This window comes from Rhinolophus ferrumequinum, chromosome 2 (genome assembly GCF_004115265.2).
Source record: "Rhinolophus ferrumequinum isolate MPI-CBG mRhiFer1 chromosome 2, mRhiFer1_v1.p, whole genome shotgun sequence".
NCBI classification, from domain to species: Eukaryota; Metazoa; Chordata; class Mammalia; order Chiroptera; family Rhinolophidae; genus Rhinolophus; species Rhinolophus ferrumequinum.
In genome coordinates this window covers 46594440-46606576 of record NC_046285.1, presented here as the reverse complement: position 1 = coordinate 46606576, position 12137 = coordinate 46594440, and positions in this window count along the sequence as shown.

Below are 12137 nucleotides of genomic sequence, written 5' to 3'. Positions count from 1 at the left end.
GAAAATACCCCTTTAAGAGGAAAGAAAAATAATGAATGCAGGCAACAAAGATGCTTTTTTTTTAATGCTGCTATTTAAAGATCTCTGTCAGGCTCTGGAGCTACACCAGATAAGTGACTTTGAGAGAGGACATGTACTGAGCAGAAAGACAGTGAGCAGAGACCACACTTTGGGAAAGTTAGACAGTAGAGGGAAGGAGAAAGATAAATATAGCCTAAGGGCATAAAAAAATCACATCTGAACTTTGTGTTGTATGTCTAGGGGAAATGGTTCCCACTGAGATAAAGGATAGTCCAAAATTCTGGGTAATCTGTTGCTGGGGAAGCAGGGTGACCAGTTGTCCTGGTTTGCCTGGGACTCTCCTGGGTTTAGCACTGTACGTCCCAAGTTCCAAGAGACCTGCTAGTACCACGCAAACTTGGACAACTAATTGATCTATCACCTTATTTGGAGCCAATTGATGTTGCCCCAACTTAATCAAATTAGATATATCATTGATTGTCTTGTGAGATAAGATACCGTTCTCCTAATCTCTGTTCCAGGGCAGTGATTGGATTCTTATCCTCCATGGAGTTCGTCTGACTTTCCTAGATTGAGTGATTTCTCTGTATTTTGGGTGTCAAGGAGGAAGAGAAACAAGATTTTAGTCCCTAACATGTGCTTTTACATAACATCTCATTTAATCCTCACAGTGAACAGGTGAGGCGGGTATTACCATTTCCAGTTTACAGACAAGGATTCTGAGGCACAAAAAGGCTCACGTTTATCTGGCTTCAAACTCTGTCCCCTTTGCTAGATCACACTGTGCCCCTCAGAGACGCACAGAGACATGTGGTGCATGCCATGATTTGGGAAGAAAGCAAGCCCTTGACTAGAGCCTATCGGGGGCGGGGGGAGTCTTTCCACCTTCAGTTGGGGCACAGAAAGGTGTCTACATGTATAATTTTCCCCGATTGTAGAGGAGCCAGACACTCTTCATTAAGGAGCACCTCCATCTCTATGATGACTTTTTTTTTGGTCTTCCTCTGTCCCATGTCCCATACTGTCCCCCAACTGAATAGAGGAATAAGAAGAGTATCTAGGTCTCATGGCTTTACATTTCCGGGAATATACATGTAAAAGTTTTCAGGGTTAAAAATCTACACTACAATATGGATTCTGAGGTTTAAAATGAAACACCTACTAAATCAAAACACATAGATTTACTCTTCACTGTGAGAAAGTTGATAAAATTCTATGCCTGACCCAATATATGGTTATCCAGGTGCCATTTCACCCTTTAGTTTCTATGCTTCTCTGTTCCCCCTTTAAATTCTTGCTTCCTATCTGAAAAGTTAATACATTCCCTCCTCTTAAAAATAAACTTCAATCAAGTCTATGGGCAAAACACTGTCTCCGATATATGTTTTAAAGTTCCCATGTCTAGAGGAGATAGCAGTCAAAATAATATAATTTAGACTTAAGCAGTTCAAAGATCTACACAGAATTAGATTTTACTCGTTGTACCGGATGCATTTTAAGTGGAATATGCGTAGGTGGAAGGGCTAGCTTCATGCGTTTTGAGGGATGGATATTTCTTTAAAGAAATAGGGGCAAAATAAGTCAGAAAAAGTCAAGAACCATATGATTTAACTGCTACATGGGATATAAAACTGAAAACAACAAAAGAACAAGACAAGCAAACGAAGAAACTAAAACTCATAGACACAGCCAGTAGTTCAGTGGTTACCAGAGGGTAAGGCGCGAGGGGGTGGGAGATGAGGATAAATGGGGTCAAATATATGGTGATGGAAAGAGAACTGATTCCGGGTGGTGAACACACAATGTGATATATAGATGATGTAATACAGAATTGTGCACTTGAAATCTATGTAACTTTACTAACCCTTGTCACTCCAATAAACTTTAATAAATAAATAAAGGTGTATTTACAACCTGGCAGGGGAGCAGAAACTTTGTTTGATGCAGGTTGTGGTGCTGTGTGGACCATTCAGAAAGCAGTACGTGAATAAGCAAGAGCAAGTCAGTTAGAATCGCGGTCCTTTAAGTGTGGGACCCAGACCAGCAGCCTCAGCATTAACCTGGCCACTGGTTAGAAATGTAAATTCCTGGGCCTTACTGAGCCAGACGTACAGAATTAGACCGACTCAATCCAGTTGATTCTGTTGTAAGCTCCATCTAAGAACCACTGAGCTAGAAAAAGCTTGATACTGTGCCCCCAATCACAAAGGAACTACTGCCCAGTTAGGGAGGAAGGCCTTGGAGAATGATTTGAAAAGGCAGTGGGCCATTCTACCCATTTCTTTCCATCTCCACCTTGTATATGCCCAGCCCAAGCATCATCATGTCTCATCTACTTTTAACATTAGGTCATTACTCCCCACTTAAAGTCTCCAGGGCTTCTCCATCACAAGGAATAAACTCTGACATCCTTATCTTGGCCTACAAAACCCTGCACAAGTGTCCCCTGCTTGCCTTTTTATCTCTTCTCTCTCCCTGAGCATGAAGCTCCAGCCTTGTTGCTTATTCCTGTGAAGGGCCTTTCTATTTGTTCTTTCTACGCAAACTCTCCTCTTGCTCTTTATTTGTGCTATGGCCTTATGGGCTCCTTCTTGCCGTTTAGATTTCAGTTTAAATGTTACCTCCACAAAGAGGCCTTGTCTGAAAACCCCCGATATAATTAGTCAGAACTCTCATGTATTAGCTAAGTCGTTTTGACAAGCTATTTTATCTCCCTGAAGCTAATTTATTCATCCATAAAATGGGACTTATAATAACCCATAGGATTCTGTGAGGGTTATTATAAGTATCACATTGATACTTATAAATGTGATAAAGTAGGGAAAGTGGCTAATATATAAGATTCACTCAACTGTTAGTCATTCCTCTATCAGGAAGGTCATTCTCATGGTCATCTCCCTGTCCAGGCCCCTATTTCTTCCTGCTGTATCACTCCCACAGCTCTTGGCTGGCCTTCCAATGTTCAGTTCTCCCTTTCTCCAATGGATATACCATTTCCAGCTCAATAATCTTCAAAGCACGTTTAAAAAAAGAATGTAAGGTTCCTGTAAGTCCCTTCCACTTTTGGCCCATTGTAATCACCACCAAGCCTTTACTTCTTAAGTACTTAGGAATTCAAATCGTAAGGCATCAGGCCTGGAAGACCTGTTAGATGCCACAAAGGCCACTTGCAGGCATCTTTTTTATTTTCTAGGCTGGAGTTTGTAATTTAATTGTTTACCTACATTATTCTGCTCATTAAGAAAAAAGAAGGAAGGTGCCAATTGAGAGTCAGCTTCTCTCTTGCGATTGGCTGCGGGAGTCTAAACAACCTGAGAGAAGTTACAGTGATGGTGTGAGTGGGGAAGAGATCCTGATGAAGGCCACAAATGGAGCAGAAGTGCTCTGACCGGGAGAGCAGTTTTTGGGTAGCAAAAGGAGCTCTGGCTGGAATGTCAACTAAGATCTAAGAGAAGCGCCAGCAGAACAATTGCCAATGTCCTCAAGGAACGTAGGAGGTGGTTTTTGAGGGCCTGAGCAAAGTAAGTATGGCTAACACTGCTCCCAGCACTCAAATAACATTTACTGAATAGGGTTGAATTGCATGAAATTGAGTAGAACTCTAAAGAAGGCAGCATTTTGAAGAGCTACCTCTTTCAACAGTAGTAATTTGAAATGAATTTAGGAGGAAAGTGTAATGATGTCAGAGGTATACTAATTTAGAGCTTTTTTTAAGTAAGAAAAAGAAATGTTTTCTACTTTCTTAGGTTTAATGTAGCCTTCACTGAATGGAGAACACTTACTTCCTTGGGCTCGCGTTATAACAGAAACTCTGAAATGCTGCCAGAACTGTTTTCAGGGGTTTTGGTATTTGTTCTAAATCCTTGCAGGCATAAATCAGAAATCTGGATCAGGCTGTAACCAGAAAGCCTCTGTGTGCGTAGGAATCACTTGGGCAATGTTTTTAAAATGCAGATTCTGATATGATAGGACTGGGACGAGGCCTGAGAGTCTTCCCCGTGTAATAATAAGCTCCCGACAGTGCTGATGGTCCAACGACCTCACTTTGAAAGAAGAGAATTGCTGGGAAAGGGCCAGGAAAGCAGTTTCCAGGCTGTCAGCCTCATGTGGAAAGGTGTTGGCTTGGTTATTAGTTGGTCACCAGCTGTAAGCAGTTGGCCATTCGCCACTGTTGTCTTGTATGTAACTGCCATGGCGACATTAGCAAGCGTGGATGGTGTGGATCATGTGGATCCTACTTCCTGTGTCTCACCCGGCCACCAGCGAGACTGGGGTGCAGGAAGACCCCTTGTGGGGGTACTGGCGGATGTTTGCTTCCTGTGTCTTGACCAGCAGCCACCGAGAACATAGTGGTATGAACCCCCTATCCATGGCTCCGTGGGTGTTCCTTTTGTGTCTCAACATCTCCTGCATTCACCTGCTGGAAGCTGAGACCCTGCATTACAAGGGTCTAGCTTAACTTCTTCATTTCCCACAAGAGAAACTTGAGGCCCAGAGAAGTGTGCCCGCCCACCCTCCTCATCTTGACGTTTTATTGAGAGATTCTGTAGAAACCACAGTGCCACAGAGCTACCTGTGTGTTGGTGGCCAGTGGCGTGTGGGCAACGTAGATGGCACCAGGGGCAAAATAGAACAGAACTTGGAAGAATGAGTAAGAGGTGGTGACCAAGCTTCGCTGGCCAAGAAAGTCATGAGAAGGCATATGATAGGTATATTTAAATCATTGACTCAAGCAAAAGAGAATGGAATTAACAGATAATAGTTTTAACATTCTTTACTATAATTTTAAAGTTAGTTGGCAAACAGGGCTGATGTCAGGGAGATATTTTTAGGCAAGGGGCCCTTCAGCACCCCTCACATGATGTCAGTGACTAACTATTTTGCTGCCTCATGTGGCAATAATTATTTATTCCTGAGCTTTAACTTAAGTGAAGTGACAAGGGCAAAGTTAAAGGTCAAAGATACTCTTCAACTCAACCAATTAACCGGCCAATTAATTAATTATTCATTGTTAACCTGTTTCCCTGCTATGGAGATATTTAATTTTAGGGGGGGAAATGTATAAAGTTAAGTATTAAAGTAATCCCTTTGCCTCTTGAGATTTTAACACAACCCCTTGGCTGAGGATAGTTCCCACATCTGGTTCCATGATCTTGGGCTTCCAGGCTATGATTCCAGCATTTTCACTATACCTTAAAAATGTAACCATCCTCCTCCAAATCTATTCAACTTCACCATCTGCAGTTCTCTACCTACTCTAGAAGTCTCTCTACTTTTAAACTTTCTGGTTATTTAATTAGCTAGTTCATTTTCATATCTAGTGCTTACATTACTAGTATTAGTACTTTAAATTACTGTTTGTTTTGTATTGGCCAAGAAAGTGCTAAATAGCTGGACTATTTAGGGGCAACTGGAAGTCAGCCTGTCTGCTTGATGACTCCTAAACTAATACTCCCCAGTCGTGGGAGGACAGCACCTCCGCACACACCTTGAAGACCGTGGTGCGATGGAAGCCCTGACAAAATTAAATGAAGTTAGACAGTTATACATAATGCATTTAATTGTGCCTAGCAAACAGGCATAATTATAACCCAAACATCTCTAGCAGAGTTACGGGATGTGCCTGGAGGTTATGGAGGCAGACAGGAAGGAATCGGGATTTAGGGTATCTGGGTAGCTTAGATCTCCTTTTATTTGACATTGGTGGCTCTAACCCATACACTGCAAAGTTCAGTGTGTACAGAATCCCTTTTGCTACATAAGCCACTTCCCACAATGTCCTTAGCTGAACTCTGAACTATATAACAGCAAAGCAAAGCTTAGAGGCAAACAAGAAAATAAACACTGCTCCCTTATCCCTGCCAATTGCTATGCAGTTATTCCAAAAGCTAGGAATAATCTGTCTGTGTTTTAAAGCTTTCAATACCTCAATTATCATTAATCATTTTACATTGGCCCCTCGGGATGTGCAAGTTACATGCCTGTAATAATTTTTGGGTTGTGTGTAAAAGCCTGTATAAGGTTTTCAACTTGTAAAATACTTTCACTTCTAGTCCAAGGATGCATTTTGGATTCGAGAGCCCTGGGGTGGAGAGAGCCATATCTATTATTAGGGAATATTGTTAGGGAAAACAGGTTCTAAACTCTGCAGGCAGAGTTAAAATAGTGCATGCAGTAAATACAATTGTGCTGCTTTAACTGGTAGGGTGACACAGGGGATGGATTTTTTATTAGTTTCAGGTGTACAAAACCATGTAGTAATTAGACATTTACACCCCTTCGGGCTGTGGAATTTAAACCACATGAGAATGACTTGCAATTAAAGCAAATATTGATTGGTGAAAAGATCGCAGCATTTGGACTTCAAAAAAATAGAAATTTTGGGTCCTGGGCCTTCCGCCTATTTCCTCCCCACTTCCTCCCCCCAAGCTTGTGACACCCCCATCACCACCGTGTAACTTTAGAGATACCTCATAACCACTCTGGTTGAGTGTAGAAGAAAGACCCTAAGCTGACAGAAAGCAGGTCATCTCTTCTTTCCAAAATTTTTATATTCAAAACAGGAGTTTACACATGGCTGGGTCTCATTCTGAGCACCAACCTTCTCCCCAGCCCCTACCATGGGTAACTAATTTGCTTAACAACCCTCTTACTCAGAGCAGAAAGGTGATGTGCAACTCAGCCTCAGTTCCCATGTTCACCATTCCAACTGTCCCCTTGATGCACCTGCTCACCTCTGAAAAGCTCACCTGAATGGCCCCGGCTGACTCAGCATCCACGGCGCCTGCCTCCGCTGATTGCGAGCAAGCGATCGATGGCAGGAGGCGGCTGGAAGGTACTTCAGCTGCACAGAAGACAGAATTCTGTTGAGGAGGCAGGGAAAGAAGAGAAAACTTCAGCAGAGATAGTTCAAGTGTCTCGAAGTTAAAAATAAAACGATATCACAAGGGGCAATGTGACCAGGCTCAGCTTACGATTTTTTCTTTCCCCTGTATTTATCAACAGTCGGTCTCTACGGCAGTGGCATTTAGCAGGGGAAGCCGGAAGGGAAGTGAGGTTTTATATCAATGGGTTTTCTTTCCCTCGAGGAAGGTAGAAAATCCTTTTAAGAAGGATCATTTGCAAGGCCTCTCAGACTCCTGCGCGCAGTCGGCTGATCCAGCTGTGCTCGCCGTGGCTGGTGGAGCATTTGGGACAGGCTGCTGCGCTAATTATAACTATGCTTTTCACCTAAACCCATCGCTGGCTGAAGCCCCAACTTGTGCAAGTGGCACGCAGTCCTGTTTCAGTTTCTCCTATTTCTTGTCTTGACAAGTAAGTGGCTGTCCTCTCCTGGCCCTCTTCTTTCCCGGGTGGTTGGAAAAGGGAGAGTTTGTAACTCGTAAATCAGGCATAGAGTAAGTCCAATGTGAGAGAATTAGAGTTGGTAGGAGGCTTAGCTATGGCTTAGTCCAGCTCCCCCTTTTTACACATGAGAAGACTGAGGTTTAGAGAAAGTAAATTGTTTATCCAAGGTCACACAGCTTGCCAGTGGGAGAGCCAGAGGAAAGACTCAGTTGTTCTCACTCTCTGTCTGGTGCTCTTCTGTATCTCATCCTCTTCAGAGGAACTCATTCAGCTATCTTCTGAAGAAAGGAAATATAAAATCCTGGCTTTGCTAATTTCTAGGTACAGTAGACCCCCTTATCCATGGTTTCTCTTTCTGCAGTTTCAGTTCCCTGTGGTCAACTGTAGTCCAAAATAGTAAAAGGAAAATTCCAGAAATAAACATTTTACACATTTTAAATGACTGCCGTTCTGAGTACCATGTTGAAATCTTGAGCTATTGCGATCCACCCTCCAACCTGGAATGTGAATCATCCTCGTCCAGCATATGGGACGCTGCACACACCACCCACCAGTCATTTAGCAGCAATCTAAATTATCAGGTCCACTGTTGTGGTGTCACAGGGCTTGTGTTCAAGTCACCCTTATTTTACTTAATAATGGCCCCAAAGTGCAACAGCAGTGATGCTGGCAATTTGGATATGCCAAAGAGAAGTTGTAAAGTGCTTCCTTTAGTAAAAAGTGCTTCCTTTAGTGAGTACAGTACAATAAAATATTTTGAGAGAGACCACATTCACATAACTTTTATTGTAACATATTCTTATAATTGTTCTATTTTATTATTAGTTATTGTTGCTAATCTCTCGCTGTGCCTTATATATAAACCAAACTTTACCACAGGTATGTATAGGAACACACATAGTGTATAGAGGTTTGTATTGTCATAGTAGATATTGGTACTATCTGCCATATCAGGCATCCACTGGGGGTCTTAGAACATATTCCCTGAGGAGAAGAGAGGACTTTGACCAAGTACATAATGACTCTTTCCCTCAATTTTCCCAAATGTGAAATGGGGCTGATTATACTCAACGTGACCCTGTGTTGAAAAGCTAACACATTAATACGTCAATATATGTAAAGCACATGAATGGTGTCTAGCACATACCAAGTGCTCAACAATGCTGTTATTTGAATGTATGGACTAACGATATATGTGCAAAATTCTACTGTAATTAACAGACATGGAATTTCACTTTCCCTTGGATTCTTCCATGCAGATGTGACTGCAAGTAAAATTACTTGGGGTGAGCAACTAGCAGCTGGAAATTATAAAAATTTTGCATATTGATCTTGCATCCTGAAATTTTGCTGAACTTATTAGTTCTAATAGTTTTCTTATGGATTCTTCAGGATTTTCTCTTGCAAGATTATGTCATATCTGAATAGAGATATTTTTACTTCTTCCTTTTCAATTTGGACATCTATTACCTTTTCTTGCCTTATTTCCTTTACTGCTTAGAGCTTCCAGCACTATGTTGGACAAGAGTGGTGAGAATGACCATCCTTAATTTGTATTCCTGCTATTGGGAGGAAAGCATTCAGTCTTTCACCATTAAGTATGATTTTACCTGTGCATGTTCTGTAGATGTCTTTTATCAAGTTGAAGGACTTTGATAGTTTATCCTTGTTTATGGGGTGCCTTTATCATGAAAGGGTGTGGGATTTTGTCAAATGCTGTTTCTGTGCCTATTGAGATGATCATGTGGTTTTTGTCCTTTATTCCTTTATTAATATGGTATATTGATTTTGTATGTTGAACTAACCTTGCATTCCTGGATAAACCCCTCTTGGTCTGGTATCTAATGTTTTTTATATGTTTCTGGATTCAGTATTTTAGCATTTTGCTGAGGATTTTTGCATCTATACTCATAAGAGATACTAGTCTGTAATTTTCCTGATGTCTGTTCAGTTTTGGTATCGGGGTAATATTGGTCTTACGGAATGAGGCAGTAAATGTTCTCTTCTGTTTTATGGAAGAGTTTGTGAAGGATTGATGTTAATTCTTTAAATATTTGGTAAACTTTAGTAGTGATGCCATCTGGGCCTGGGCTTTTCTTTGTGTGATGTTTTTGATTACTATCTCAATCTCTTTACTTATTAAAGCTCTGTTCACAACTTCTATTTCTTGTTGAGTAAGATTTGATATTTTGAGTCTTCCTAAGATTTTTTCCATTTCATCTAAGTTATCTAATTTGTTAAATAAATTATAAATGTTATGCAGTCTTTCAGTATTCCTTTATAATGCTTTTTTATTTCTGTAAGGTTGGTATTTATATCCCATGTTTCATTTCTGATTTTAGTAATTTTTGTTTTTTTTATTGTCAATCTAGCAAAAGATTTATCATTTTGTTGATCTTTTCAAAGAAGTAGCTTTTGGTTTCATTGATATTCTCTATTCTTCTATTCTCTCTTTTTTTTTCTGCTGCTTGTCTTTCCTTCTGCTTGCTTTGGACTAAGTCTGTCTTCTTTTTCTAATTTCTTCAGGTGAAAAGTTATTGATTTAAAGGTAAACCAATGGAAACAGTAAAAGGATCAGTGGTTTCCAGGGGTTAGGGGGCATGAAAGGAAAAATAGGTGGAGCACAGAGGATTTTTAGGGCAGTGAAACTATTCTGTAAGGTATGACTATAATAGTCATAGTGGCAATACATGTCATTATACATTTATAAAAATCCATACTGACCTGAATTGTCATTATATATTTATACAAATTCATGTAATGTACAACATCAAGAGTGAAGCTTAATGTAAACTATGGGCTTTAGATGAAATTGATATATCAATGTAGGTTCATCTATTGTAACAATGTACCACTCTTGTGTGGATCCCTGCTAATGGGAGAGGCTGTGTGGATGTAGGAGCAGAGAATATATGGGAAATTTCTGTACCTCTGCTCAGTTTTGCTGTGGACCTAAAACTGCTCTAAAAAATAAAGACTATTTAAAAATCAAAAGTGAAAAATAAAAACAATAAACAAAACCTCACAACCTAAGGGCCAGTGTCTGTCTCCAAGGTTTGCCGTCGTGCCCTGCAGGATCCCTCTGCAACGACCCAGAATGTGATAGGTTCCAGGGACCTGCAAACTTGTGACTGCTACTGTTTCTGTTAGTAAACTGCTACTGTCAGTAAATGCTGATTCAGTTATTATTATTCACAGTATAATTTCTTCCATGATCGAGTAATTACTTAGAAATATACTTTTAAGTTTCTCTGTGGAAGGAGAGGTTGGGGCTTCTTCTCATTAAATTTCCTTGTGGTCAAAGAATGATGTCTGTTATTGATACATCTGAGTTTGAGATTTGCTTTGTGGTCTAGTATGTGAACATTATGTGCTTGAAAAGAATGTGTATTATTTTCCAGTTGGATGCAGAAATCTACATACATCTATTAGATCAAGCTTATTAACTCTGTAGTTAAAATCTTTTCTACCCATGCTAAATTTTTATCAATTTGACCTATCAATTACTGAGCATTATATTAAAATCTTCCATTATAATTATATATTTAAGTTTCCCCGAGAATTTTGTTAATTTTTACTTTATATATTTTTGGAAGATGCTGTTAAATGTATACAAATTCAGAATTATTGTATCTTTCAGGTAAATTGTTCCTTTTGTCCTTGTCTAATATACGTTTACTTCCAAAAGAGTGTTTTGCCTTAAAGTTTAATTTGATAGATATAACTATGCCAGCATCTTTTCTATTTAAAAAAAGTTATTGATTATTTTTGAAATACAGTCTTTTACAGCGATAAATTTCCTTCTAAGCACTGATTTAGCTTCATCCCATAAGTTTGGTATGTTACAGTTTTGTTTTCATTCATATCTGGGTATTTCCTAATTTTCCTGATTTCTTCATTACCCATTGGTTACTTAGTAATGTGCTTTTAAATATCCATATATTTGTGAATTTCATGAATTTCCTTCTGATATTGACTTCTGATTTCACTCCATTATGCTTGAAACATACTTTATATGATTTCAGCCCTTTAAAATTTATTATTTTATGGCCTTAAATGCCTTTTATCCAAAACATTTTTATGTCCTCTAAGTTTTAAAGTTTTCTCCACAGAGGTCTTTTCTTAGTTAATTCCTAGACACTTTATTGAGAGGTACTTATTCTGTGTTTATTATTGTTTTTGAGAAATGGTATTAATTTTGTAGATTGATTATGTAGCTGGAAAATTTGCTTAATGGTCAATCTAAAAGTTTGGCTGTTGATTTTGCTGTTTTTCCTAGATGATCATCTCCTCTTCAAAAATCTGTTTTATCTCTTCCTATACTAGTTCTTATAGTTCTTACTACGTATAGACTCATACTATATTAAAACTAATGATGGTGATTTCCTCTTAAATTTTGGCTGAAACTACCCTACAGAAAACCTAGACCTAAATATTGGAAATAAAAAAATATGAGTTTATAACCTGCTCCCATAAAAAGACTGCTGACCCCTCTTTAAAAAGTCTAAGATAGTTTGCGTAAGAGGAGTTTTTGGAGTCTAATTGGCCATCTTAGGGATTAGTCAGGCCTCTTCCCAGGCAGAGTTGTGGAGTTGATTGTGTAGTATTGAGCTATACTTGGAAAAAACTAGTTTCTACAACATTTCCATGGAAATGAAAGCGATGCCAACCCAGATATTTGGGTTAAGAAACAAAGAAAAGAAGAGAGGCATGTACAAGATGCAAGAAGATCCTTTTTCTGTACAGTCTGGTATTTATTAGTATTTTGA